The sequence below is a fragment of the Rattus rattus genome, chromosome 6 (genome assembly GCF_011064425.1).
Source record: "Rattus rattus isolate New Zealand chromosome 6, Rrattus_CSIRO_v1, whole genome shotgun sequence".
Lineage (NCBI taxonomy): Eukaryota > Metazoa > Chordata > Mammalia > Rodentia > Muridae > Rattus > Rattus rattus.
In genome coordinates this window covers 135,336,119-135,347,339 of record NC_046159.1, presented here as the reverse complement: position 1 = coordinate 135,347,339, position 11,221 = coordinate 135,336,119, and the positions used below count along the sequence as shown (strand labels likewise).

Here is an 11,221-nt window from a genome sequence, read left to right as displayed (position 1 = left end):
GCTACCTACTCTCTCTCTACCTATTCCATACAGTACTTGAAGTTCTAGCCAGACCAATTAAACAACAATAGGAGGTCAAAAAGATACAAATTGGAAATAAAGAAGTCAAACTATCACTATTTGCAGATGATATGTTAGAATACTTAAGTGACCACCAAAAACCAAACAGAGAATTCCTGAACCTGATAAACCACTTCAACAAAGAGGTTGAGTAGACAATTCCGTCAAACAAGTCAAAGCCTTCCTCTACTCACAGGATAAAGAGGCTGACAAAGAAAATTAGAGAAACATACCCATGACAACAGTCACAAATAATATGAAATCTTCTTGGGTGACTCTAAACAAGCAAGTGAAAAAAATCTGTATTACAAAAATTTTAAGTCTCTGAAGAATGATATTAGAGAAGATCTCAGAAGATGGAAAGACCTCCATGCTTGTGGATCGGCAGGATTAATATAGTAAAATGGCCATCTTGCTGAAAGCAATCTGCAAAAGCAGTGCAATCCCCATCAAAATTCTACCTCACTTCTTCATAGAGTGAGAAGGAGCAATTTGCAAATTCATTTGGTATAACAAAAAACTCAGGGTAAGTAAAATTATTCTGAACAGCAAAAGAAATTCTGGGGGAATCACTGTCCCTAACCTCAAGCTGTATTACCGAGCAATACTGGTAAAACTGTATGGTGTTGGTTTAGAGACAAGAAGATAGATCACTGGAATAGAATGGAAGACCCAGAAATGAACTGATACAACTATGGTCACTTGATGTTTGACAAAGGAGGGGCTGACTTTAATTCTGACCCAAGGACCTGGCAGGTGAGGTCAGGCCTTGTGATGACACCACATGAGTTGGAAAGCAAATCCATTCTGCTTTTAGAGCAGAACCACTCAAGTCTGCTCTTGGGGTCCTGTGTAGGTTTCTTTTCTTTATGAAGCTGAGTTTTCATAGTATCCAGAGCAGTGGCAGCCTAGCTCACCATGGCTGACCCCAGGGTATACTATTTTGTCACCATGATCCTGTGCAACTACAGGGGCCACACGATCCTGGGGAAACTACTGGTTACGATCAGGCTCCCAAGGAACAGATCTAAGAAGTGCTGGAGACACCTGACCAGATTACTCCATACTATCACAGACTAGAGACGAGACAGAGATCACTTGTTTGGTGTTGGCTAATACTCGAGCCCATGTCAGCCATCTCAAGTAATGCTAGAGACCCTGTGACAACCTACACTTCTTCAAACTTAATCTGCTTGGCCGATGCCACTATGCACAGTCCCAGTGGAACCTCTCCAAATATTCAGAACAGAATTTCCATGTCCTGAAGAAGCTTGAACTCTCTGGGCTTAAACAAGAGGAGCTGGCTGGGATCCTGCTTCAAAATGAACCTTTTTTCATGCCTGAGATATGCAAGAGTTACAAAGGAGAGGATCACAGAGAGATTTGTAGGCAGCCAGAGCATGGTAGAGACTCTACTTCTGGGAGCATTTCACCCAGTGTAACTGAATTTACTCCAACTGTCTCAGGTCTTATAACCTGATGGAGAGAATGGTGTTGACCATCATGAGGGAGCCTGGGATGAGTTCTGATTGTGATCCAGAATATCCAGAATATCTGCAACAACAATTACACTAGGGGGAGCCCCACTGACATTAGAGGTCCCCATCCACATCGCAGAGGCAGGGCACACAGAGACAGAAGGAAAAGCAGAGACTGCTTCCTTTACTACCATCTAGAAATTCTCTAACCTGTCTCACCTCAGCGATATGGTTCATCTAGCCCAGATGTCACCAGTCTAAGGACTTCCTGGAGGATGAATCTGCAGATGTAACCCAAAAGTACCTGGGGACTCATGACGATGCACATCTTTCTTGATCTCATGTAAGGCTACTGGCATCAAATGAGAGCAAGCTAGGAGTTTTATGAGAATGGGGATTCAGATGGCTTATTTTCTAGGAATCATCCTGATTTTTTGTCATCTTCAGCCTCTGAGGGTGGCTTTCTTCTTGATGCTGCACAAAGAATGAAGCCATGTCCATGACAATGGGTATGCCATCTGGACATTGCATGGAGGTCAAGGGCAAGAATGAGGCTCCAGACATTGATCAGGTCCTATATTTAAATAGTTATATTGATGGAGTGACAATGGAAGAAGCAACAGTGTCAGGAATTCTAGGTAAAAATGCCATAGTCTGCAATTAGTACCACTGATTATGCTGTAGAACCAGCAGTTATTGGAGGAAAAGAGGCAGTCTGTTCTGGAGTTCAGAGTCTGAGAAGCTAGATCCTGGCTATGCCTGGGGAGACTACTACCCCTTTAAAGGGTATCAACAGGCTACCTTAGTTGCCTCTATCTTCCTCAAGCCACTTATTTGCAGCGTCTGTGAGCTCTGGCAAGAACATCACCTATGCCTCTGTGAGCCCATAAGGATGAGATTGGAACCTCCTGAGTACCTCCTATGCTTTAGGATCTTCTATAGTAGTACTCCAGATGACTTGCATATAAAAGCAGAAAATGAAAAGCTGGGTGTTTTCACTGCCAATAGCCTGGTATTGATTATGATTATTTCATATTGGTATTTTCTACTTCATTCTTCTTAAAAATAGTGGCTTACTCTACCAGCTAAATACAAAAGTGAGTTGATAAGATAAAAGGCTTGAATGGTAATTAGAGAGACGTATAAACAAGATTTCAAAAAATACTTAGACACAGCCAGAAGTATTTAGATAAGGGTCTAACAGACTACCACATAAGGACCCTAAATGGGAAACGATCTTTACCAAGCCTACATCCAATAGAAGGCTAATATCCAATATATACAAAGAACTCAAGAAATTAGACTCCAGAGAACCAAATAATCCTATTAAGAAATGATGTATAGAGCTAAATAAAGAATTCTCAACTGAGGAATCTGAAATGGAAGAGAAGCATCTGAAGGAATGTTCAACATCCTTAGTCATCATGGAAATGCAAATCAAAATGTAGCACTCCTCCATCTTTGGTGGGATTACAATCTGGTACTACCATTTTTGATATCAATCTGGTAGTTCCTGAGAAAACTGGAAATAGGTCTACATAAAAAACCAGCTGTACCACTACTAGGCATGTATCTAAAAGATGCTCCAACATATAACAAGGTCATGTGCTTCACTAAGTTCATAGCACCATTATTTATAATAGCCAGAAGGTGGAAACAACCCAGAGGTCCCCCAATCAAAGAATGGATACAGAAAAGGTGGTGCATTTGCAAAATGGAGTACTATTCACCTATTATCATGACGTTTGCTGGCAAATAGATAGAACTAGAAAATATAATTCCTGAGTAAGGTAACGTAGACCCAAATGGACCCAAATGTTTATGTACTCATGATTACCAGCTTAAAAGTTCAAAATACCCACAATAGAACTCACATACCATATGAAGCTTAACAAGAAGGAAGACCAAAATGTGTGCACTTCAATCCTACTTAGAAAAGGGAATAAAATAATCATGAGAAGTAGAGGGAGGGAAGGACATAAAAGGCAGGAAAATGCAGGGGCAAGAGCAGGTATGGGAAGAGAAAAAAGAAAAGTCTTGAGGGTCAGGAGAATGAATAGAAATATGTAACAGTGGGTGTGGGGAACATGGAGAACCACTAGAAAGACCCAGACACCAGGGAAGGAAGAGGTACCCAGGACCCAAAAGGATGGCATCAGCAGAAATACCTAAAAAAGGGGACATAGAACCTATTAACACTGTATCCAGTAGAAAGGCATGGCTCCCAATTGAGGGATGGGGCCACCCAATTTTTCAAAAAAATTTACCCAGAATTGTTCTTATCTAAAGGAAAGGCTTCAACAATAAAAGGAGCAGACAGTGAATGAAAGGCTATCCAGAGACTGCCCCACATTGGCATCCATCCCATCTTCAGACATCAAACACGGACACTATTGCTCATGCCTAGAAGTACTCTCAGACAGGAGCCTAGTATGGCTGTCCTATGAGAGGCTTTGCTAGCATCTGAGTAAGACAGATGCAGATATAGCCAACCATAAAACTGAGCCTGGGGACTGTGATGGGGGAATTGGACTGGGGGCACTGATGGAGCTGAAGGAGCCCCATAGGAAGAACAACAATATCAACTAACTGAATCCCTCCAGGACTGCCAGGGCCTAACCAGCAATTGAAGAGTATACATAGATGGGTCCATGGTGCTAGCTACCTATGCAGAATAGGATTGCCTTATCTGGCATTAATGGGAGTCTTTTGGTCTTGGGGAAATGTGTTGCCCCAGGAAAGGGAGATGCTAGAAGAGTAAGGTGGGATTCGGTTGGTGGGTGAGCATCATCTTAGAAGCAGAGAGGGGATGTGATGGAAGTTGTAATGGTTTGCATATGCTTGTCCCAGAGAGTGGCACTAATAGAGTGGGCCTCATAGCAGCTGGTGTATGTTGCCTGTTTGGTGCCCAGTGTCTGAGAGATCTCTGTGGTCCAGGTGTGTTGAGGTTGCTGGTCCTCCTAAAGAGTCGACTTCCTCCACAGCTTCTTTGAGCTTTTTCCTCATTCCACCACAGAGTTAAGCAGTTCCTGTTCCTTGGTTGGGAGTAAATATTTGCATCTGACTGCTGCAGCTGCTTGCTGGATCTTTCTGAGGGCAGTCACGTCACGACAGGCCAATTTTTTTGAGCACACCATCCCCTCAGTAATAGTATTAGGCATCAGGGCCTCCCCTTGAGCTGTACCCTTACTTGGGCTGGTCACTGGATTCCTTTTCCTCAGGGTCAGAGATTTTGACTATAGGAATGCAACCTCATCCTTCCACTTGATTCCCTGTCTTTCTATTAGAGGTGGGATCTACAACTTTCCTCACCTCACTGTAGAGCATTTCATCTAAAGTCCCTCCCCTTGAGTCCTGAGAGTCTCTCACCTCCCATATCACTGGTATATTCTAGAGTATTCCCCCACATTCTCCCTCATAAGGTTGCTTGTTTCTTTCTGCTGGTCCTCAGGGCTAGTCCTGCACACTTTGCTACACTCAAATCATCACATAAAAGAACACACAACACAATAATCTTTGACCAAATTCATAAGATATAATTGCCCACCTAAACATACAAAGCCTAGTACCATCCATCCTTAAAACATTTGTAAGAACCTGTAAAGGTACAGCATAAAATCTTAAAGTCACCCGCCATGTTGTCCTGCCACGGCTTCTCTCTCTCTCCCTGTCCTCTCCTTCTTTCTGTTCCAGTCTCCACCTCTTCCTTCAAACTTCTCTCCCATCCATCCTTCCTTCTATCCTGTACCTGCCCTCACCTGTATTTTACAAATTCAGTGGGGAGATGTTTCTGGTGAAGTCACCTGATTCCTGAGTATGTGACTAGGCAGATTTCCTTTGGGCAGTGGAATTAGCATCAAAATACAGATAGCTCCAGGACAAACTACATTTCCCCCTTTTTGTCCAGTTAAAAAGCCTTTTCACTTATATATAAATTGAGTACAATTATTACCATTCTACAATTTATAAAGCGTATGATAAACTCAACACCCATTCCATCACTATATCAGTTAAACCGAACATTTATTTATCCATTCCAGCTTAAGAAAGGCTTAAAAATCTACATTATATCTTGGCAGCTTGTATACTATCTGATAACTATCCAATAAAATATGTATATTCAGAGTTACACAGCCTGATTTGCTATGATACTATAATCTGTCTTCAACCCTGTCAGAAATCTGAGAATGACCAAATATCTGTATACATAGGAAGCCTAACACGGCTTCTAGAACTGCAAGGTTGTAGAGACAAATCTCCACTAGCACAGTCCCCTGTTAGCAACATGTGAGCACAAGTCTTCAGCCTTCTGGCCCAAAATCAACTGTCAGACTCTTGAAATGCAGATTTTGAAGGGCTGATCACCCTGTCTTGGCAGAGTTTATCAGTCAACTATTCTGCATAATTTGTCCTTTTCTGAACAGTATCAGTCTGCAGATGAAACAGGCAGTTTTGTCTAGTGGCTGCCTAGCCACAAAGTATTGCCTCATCTGGAGGTAGAGATGTTCAAATTCTTCATTAAATCTGCCAAAGTGGAACTGTTAGGAGCAGATGTCTCAACAAAAGATAAATAACTTTAAATCTCAAATTTTGTGGATTTTTGACGTTTTTGAAAAACCATCTACCTATATAAGACAATCTGTACTGTTGTCGTTATATCTTAATATTATCTTGAAAGTACTCTCCCAAAGTCAGCAATATGTTTGCTATTTGGCCCTTAACTCACCTGTGTGTGTATAATCAACTCAGAAGTTTGTGATGACATCAAAAGAAGGACTGGCTCTAAACCTTGTAATTTTAAACTTTTATCAAATAAATTCCATATCAAAGCAAAGATGATTTTTAGCTTAGTTAACAAATGAGATTACATCTGTATAACTCAATCTAGCTAATTCCTCCCTGTTAAATTACAACCATTTCTAAATTCCTCATAAAAACAACTTTAGAATAACCACTTTCAGCCCCCCAAAGTCCAGGTAATTGGGGCAACAACTCCTCTATAACTCCTTCAAGCTGTACATGGACGTTGAGATATCCTTGGGGGTAGAGGGTAGGAAGAATGAAGCAAATGCTGTAGCCTATGTGTCCTGACTGGACCCAGCTGAAAGTCATTGAGACCAGGAATCCAAGTAGGCACACTCTGTAAAATACAACTCTCAAAACAAAAGTTTAGAATCTACACATATTTTTGTTGGATTCTCCTGAATAAATTTTTCAGGTGGTCTACCTCTATCAAATCTGATCAGTATGACTCTGTGAGGTTTCCAGAGCCTAATCACACTTTTTAAAAACACAAGGATAAAATCTTTCTCCCAAAATACTGTGTTCCTTTGTCTGTAACCAGAACAGCTTGTATCTTACACTTTCTCCCAGAGTAATAATATAACCATAAAACTCAAAGTCACACCCATTATGAAGATTAAACAATATTTTAAAAAGGAAGTAAGCTAAACAATGAGCCTGATAGGCTTTTGTACTCTGTGATATAGGGAAATTAGCCCAAAATTCCCGTGGAGCCCATGTTAAGAGATCTGAGCTTCCTGCTGTGGCAGATATAAAAAATAACCACAAACCCTCACTAGCCGGCATCAATGAGCCATATGGCCTTTAGCGGGGTTATTCATAAAACAAACCAAATACCTTCTATCAATTCCAATATCAATAAGCAACATATCAAACCAGGACTTTAGTCCAAAATATATCCATCTGTTAAGCTCTCTACCCAGAGCCACAGATATTTCTTTAACCTTAATAACTTCTATAATGTATGTCTGTGTTCACTCTCCCTGGTGTTACAGACATTTCATCACAACTCTCTACTTGGAGTTAGGGACCAATTTTTCCCTAGCTAAGTTCTGAAACATAGATGAAAATCCCCACCCGATTCAGGTAATCTCTTTATGCTCTTCTTTCTAAAGACAAACTTAATCACCTTTTAATAATACCTGTAATTAAGGAGTAGCTTGTCTAACTAGAATTTTAACCCAAAATTCCCGTGGAGCCCACGTTAAAAAGAATATAAGTATCCTGAAAGATTTTCTAAACAACTTTCTTTAAAAAGCAGCTTTTAATCTCTAAGTCTCTGAGCCGTCATTACTTATCCAACAGCCTGGGACCTACAGCCTGCCAGCCCAGGCTACTTCCCTGATTCTTTGTTAAATTCTCGCACTTGAGATATCACATGACTTAGCATGGCACTGGCCTCCACTTACTTAGAAAATAAAAACTTTCTCTCAACTCTTAGGATTACTAGTGGATTCTTGTCCATCACATTGATTCACAATCTGTTGTTGTAAAAATATAAAAAATAAAAGAAGTATTGTTGTCTTTTACCTCGCTAGGTCCAGCACCATGGTACACCAAGTTATCTGCTAGATATTTTGGTGGAAATACTCCTCGGCAGCCCAGTGTCTCCTGCTGCTGCACACTTTGCTACACTCAAATCATCACATAAAAGAACACACAACACAATAATCTTTGACCAAATTTGTAAGATATAGTTGCCTACGTAAACATACAAAGCCCAATACCATCCATCCCTTAAAACATTTATAAGAACCTGTAAAGGTACAGCGTAGAATCTTAAAGTCACCCGCCATGTTGTCCTGCAACAACTTCTCTCTCTTCCTGTCCTCTCCTCCTTTCCGTTCAAGTCTCCTCCTCTTCCTTCAAACTTCTCTCCCACCCATCCTTCCTTCTCCTTCAGTGACAGGCTTCCTTCTATCCTGTACCTGCCCCTCACCTGTATTTTACAAATTCAGTAGGGAGAAGTTTCTGGTGAAGTCACCTGATTCCTGAGTACATGAGTAGGCAGATTTCCTTGGGGAAGTGGAATTAGCATCAAAATACAGATAACTTCAGGGCAAACCACAAGACCTGTGGCATGTTGTGGCATCGTGTATACACTCAAGAGTGGTATAGCTGTATCTTCAAAGTAGATTTATTTCCAATGTTCTGAGGAATCTCCAGTTTGATTTCCAGAGTGGTTGTACCAGTCTGCAATCCCACCAGCATTCAAAGAGTTTTCCTTTCTCTCCACATCCTCTCCAGTATCTGCTGTCACCTGAGATTTTCGATCCTAGCCATTCTGAAGGTGGAATCTAAGGTTCTTTTTCATTTTCCTTTTACTCATGGTTAAGATTTTATACCTTTCTTTAGGTGCTTCTCAGCCCTTTGAGATTCCTTTGTTGTGAATTCTTAGTTTAGTTCTATATCCCATTTTTTGATTGACTGGTTTTTTGGTGTTAAGCTTCTTGAGTTCTTTATATATTGGATATTAGCCCTCTATTGGATATGGGGTTAGTTAAGATTTTTTTTTCCCCAATCTGTTGGTTTATGATTTGACCTACTGACTATGACTTTGCCTTCCAGAAGCTTTCCAGTTTCATGAGGGCCCATTTATCAATTCTTGATTTTAGAGAGTGATCCATTGGAATTCTGTTTAGGAGATTTCCCCTTGTGTCAATGAGTTCAAGGCTCTTTCTCACTTTCCCATTTATTAGATTCAGTGTATCTGGTTTTATGTAGAGGTCCTAACTCCACTTGGACTTGAGGTTTGTGCAAGGTGACAAATATGAATCAATTTTAATTTTTCTCCATACAGACTGCCAGTTAAAACAGCACCATTTATTGTTATCTATTTACTATTTAACTATTGTTCTGTAGTGTAGCTTGAGGGCAGGGATGGTTATAATGGAAATTGTTTTTGCTATTCTGGGTTTTTGTTTTTTGTTTTGTTTTGTTTTGTTTTTTTTTTTTTTGTGTTTTGCTCTTCCAGATGAAAATTAGAATTGCTCTTACAATGTCTTTGAAGAATAGTGTTGGGATTTCGATGAGGATTGCATTGAATCTCTAGATTCCCTTTTGTAGGATGGCCATTTTTACCATGTTAATGATGCCAATCCATGAGCATGGGAAATCTCTCCATTTTCTGAGTTTTCTTTGATTTCGTTCTTGAGAGTATTGAAGTTGTTGTGATACAGATCTTTAACTTCTTTGGTAGAGTTTCCCCAGGATATTTTATGTTATTTCTACGCAGCTGCCTCTTACTAACCATTTAGAAGCACAGTCCTGGAGCCTGTTTCTCTCATAAGACACTTGGTGACAAGGCAGTCAACTCAGTTCTACCTAAAGTTGATGTGTCATTTCATGAAAGGGATTAATTCCTCAACCAGACAGGCTGGCTTACTGATACATAAAGTTATGTTCTCTAAATACTCAGATAGCCACTGACTTTAAAGAAGCAATGGGATGAAACTGTATCGATGCCCTGCTACAAATTAAGATAAGTTAGACACTCCATGCCTCTTGATGGTCTTATTAAACCCAATGTACCATCACAAATACACTGTAAATGTAAAGGCAAGATGTATACAATTTAAGTCTTGTCATTGCTGTATACTTCCTTAGGGGATAGAGAAGATAATCTTCTGAAAACCTTGACTTTCAAGAACTGAAATAATAAAAAATTGTTTATTTTGCAGAGGCTCCTGTTCTCGTGCCCCATTGCTAGAACAGTCAGCTCAAGCCCACCCCTGAGAGGATGCTCCACATACCCTACCCAGGACTTACTCCGAATTCCCCAGGACCACCTCCTTCGTCTTACATTACTGTGACTTGAAAGTCCACCTTCCTTTGCCTTCACTCTTGTATCTCCACAATCTACCTTCACTCTCCCCAACAGCCTGAGCAATCTGTCCAACATGCCTGTGGATGAATTCTTTATACAGTGACTGAGAGACCTTAGTAAACTGCTTGTTACTACAACACTGGTGACATCACAGGAGATGCCAAGAACTCTCCAGGAGAAAATAGAATGTCCAAGAAAGAAGTGCTGATGTCATGGGGAACAGACTTTGTCTCCCTGCTAATATTCTCCCGGTACTTACCAGAAACTGAGAGGCCCTTTCCAGAAGACTTTCCTGGGGCTTATCACAGAGTACCTCCTGCTTCCAAATCCAGATTTGCTTTAGACTTGATTGGAGAAAACATAAATAATTCCTATGTATCTAAATGAGTGTTTCCTTGGCAAACCCTGCCCAGTATTGTTACATTCTAACTCAAGTTCTCCTCATTCTGCAATATTAGCCATTAAAATCTAAGGTATCACACCTGTTTTTATATGAAGCCAAAAGGTACTCCTGTCTCATTATGTACAGGTGCATGAAAACACATCCAGCAATTGCCTGCAGTGTAGGATTGTATGTGGGCGTGTGTTCAGGGCTACCCTCATGAAGCCTTGTGCTTGGCATTACTAGCTTTAGTGGGAGAACTGGACTCTGATGATGCCAAGTATTCCTGGTTTCTGTTGCCTACCTTCTTGTTCATGCTTCTTTCCAATAGGCTTTCTCTGATGTTAGCTTGTCCTGTTGTCTCTGACAGTGGCTTGATTCTCATTTAAGCCTGTGTGTCAGCACTCCTGTACTCCTGTTTTCTCTCAGCTCTATCTGGGAACACAGAGATGCTCTTTGGTTCATTGTGACTAAAGCCTCCAAAAAGGTAACTTTGAGCAGAAAGTTTGGTCTTACCTCTGCACTCACGTACATAGGATGTGCTCCTGTTGACTGGCTTTGGCTCTTGGTGCTGACAAAAACCAGCAGGGTCCAGCTCCTGACCCCTCCTAGTTTCCTATATCCAGACAACATTAGACAGGTTCCTCATAGGCCCATATTTAAGACTAAGTG

General features: G+C 40.8%; 1 pseudogene; it reads left to right on the top strand.

Moving 5' to 3' along the window:
- Positions 1-978: 978 nt before the first annotated feature.
- On the top strand, positions 979-2,202 carry LOC116904465 (annotated as a pseudogene).
- The last annotated feature ends 9,019 nt before the right edge of the window (positions 2,203-11,221 follow it).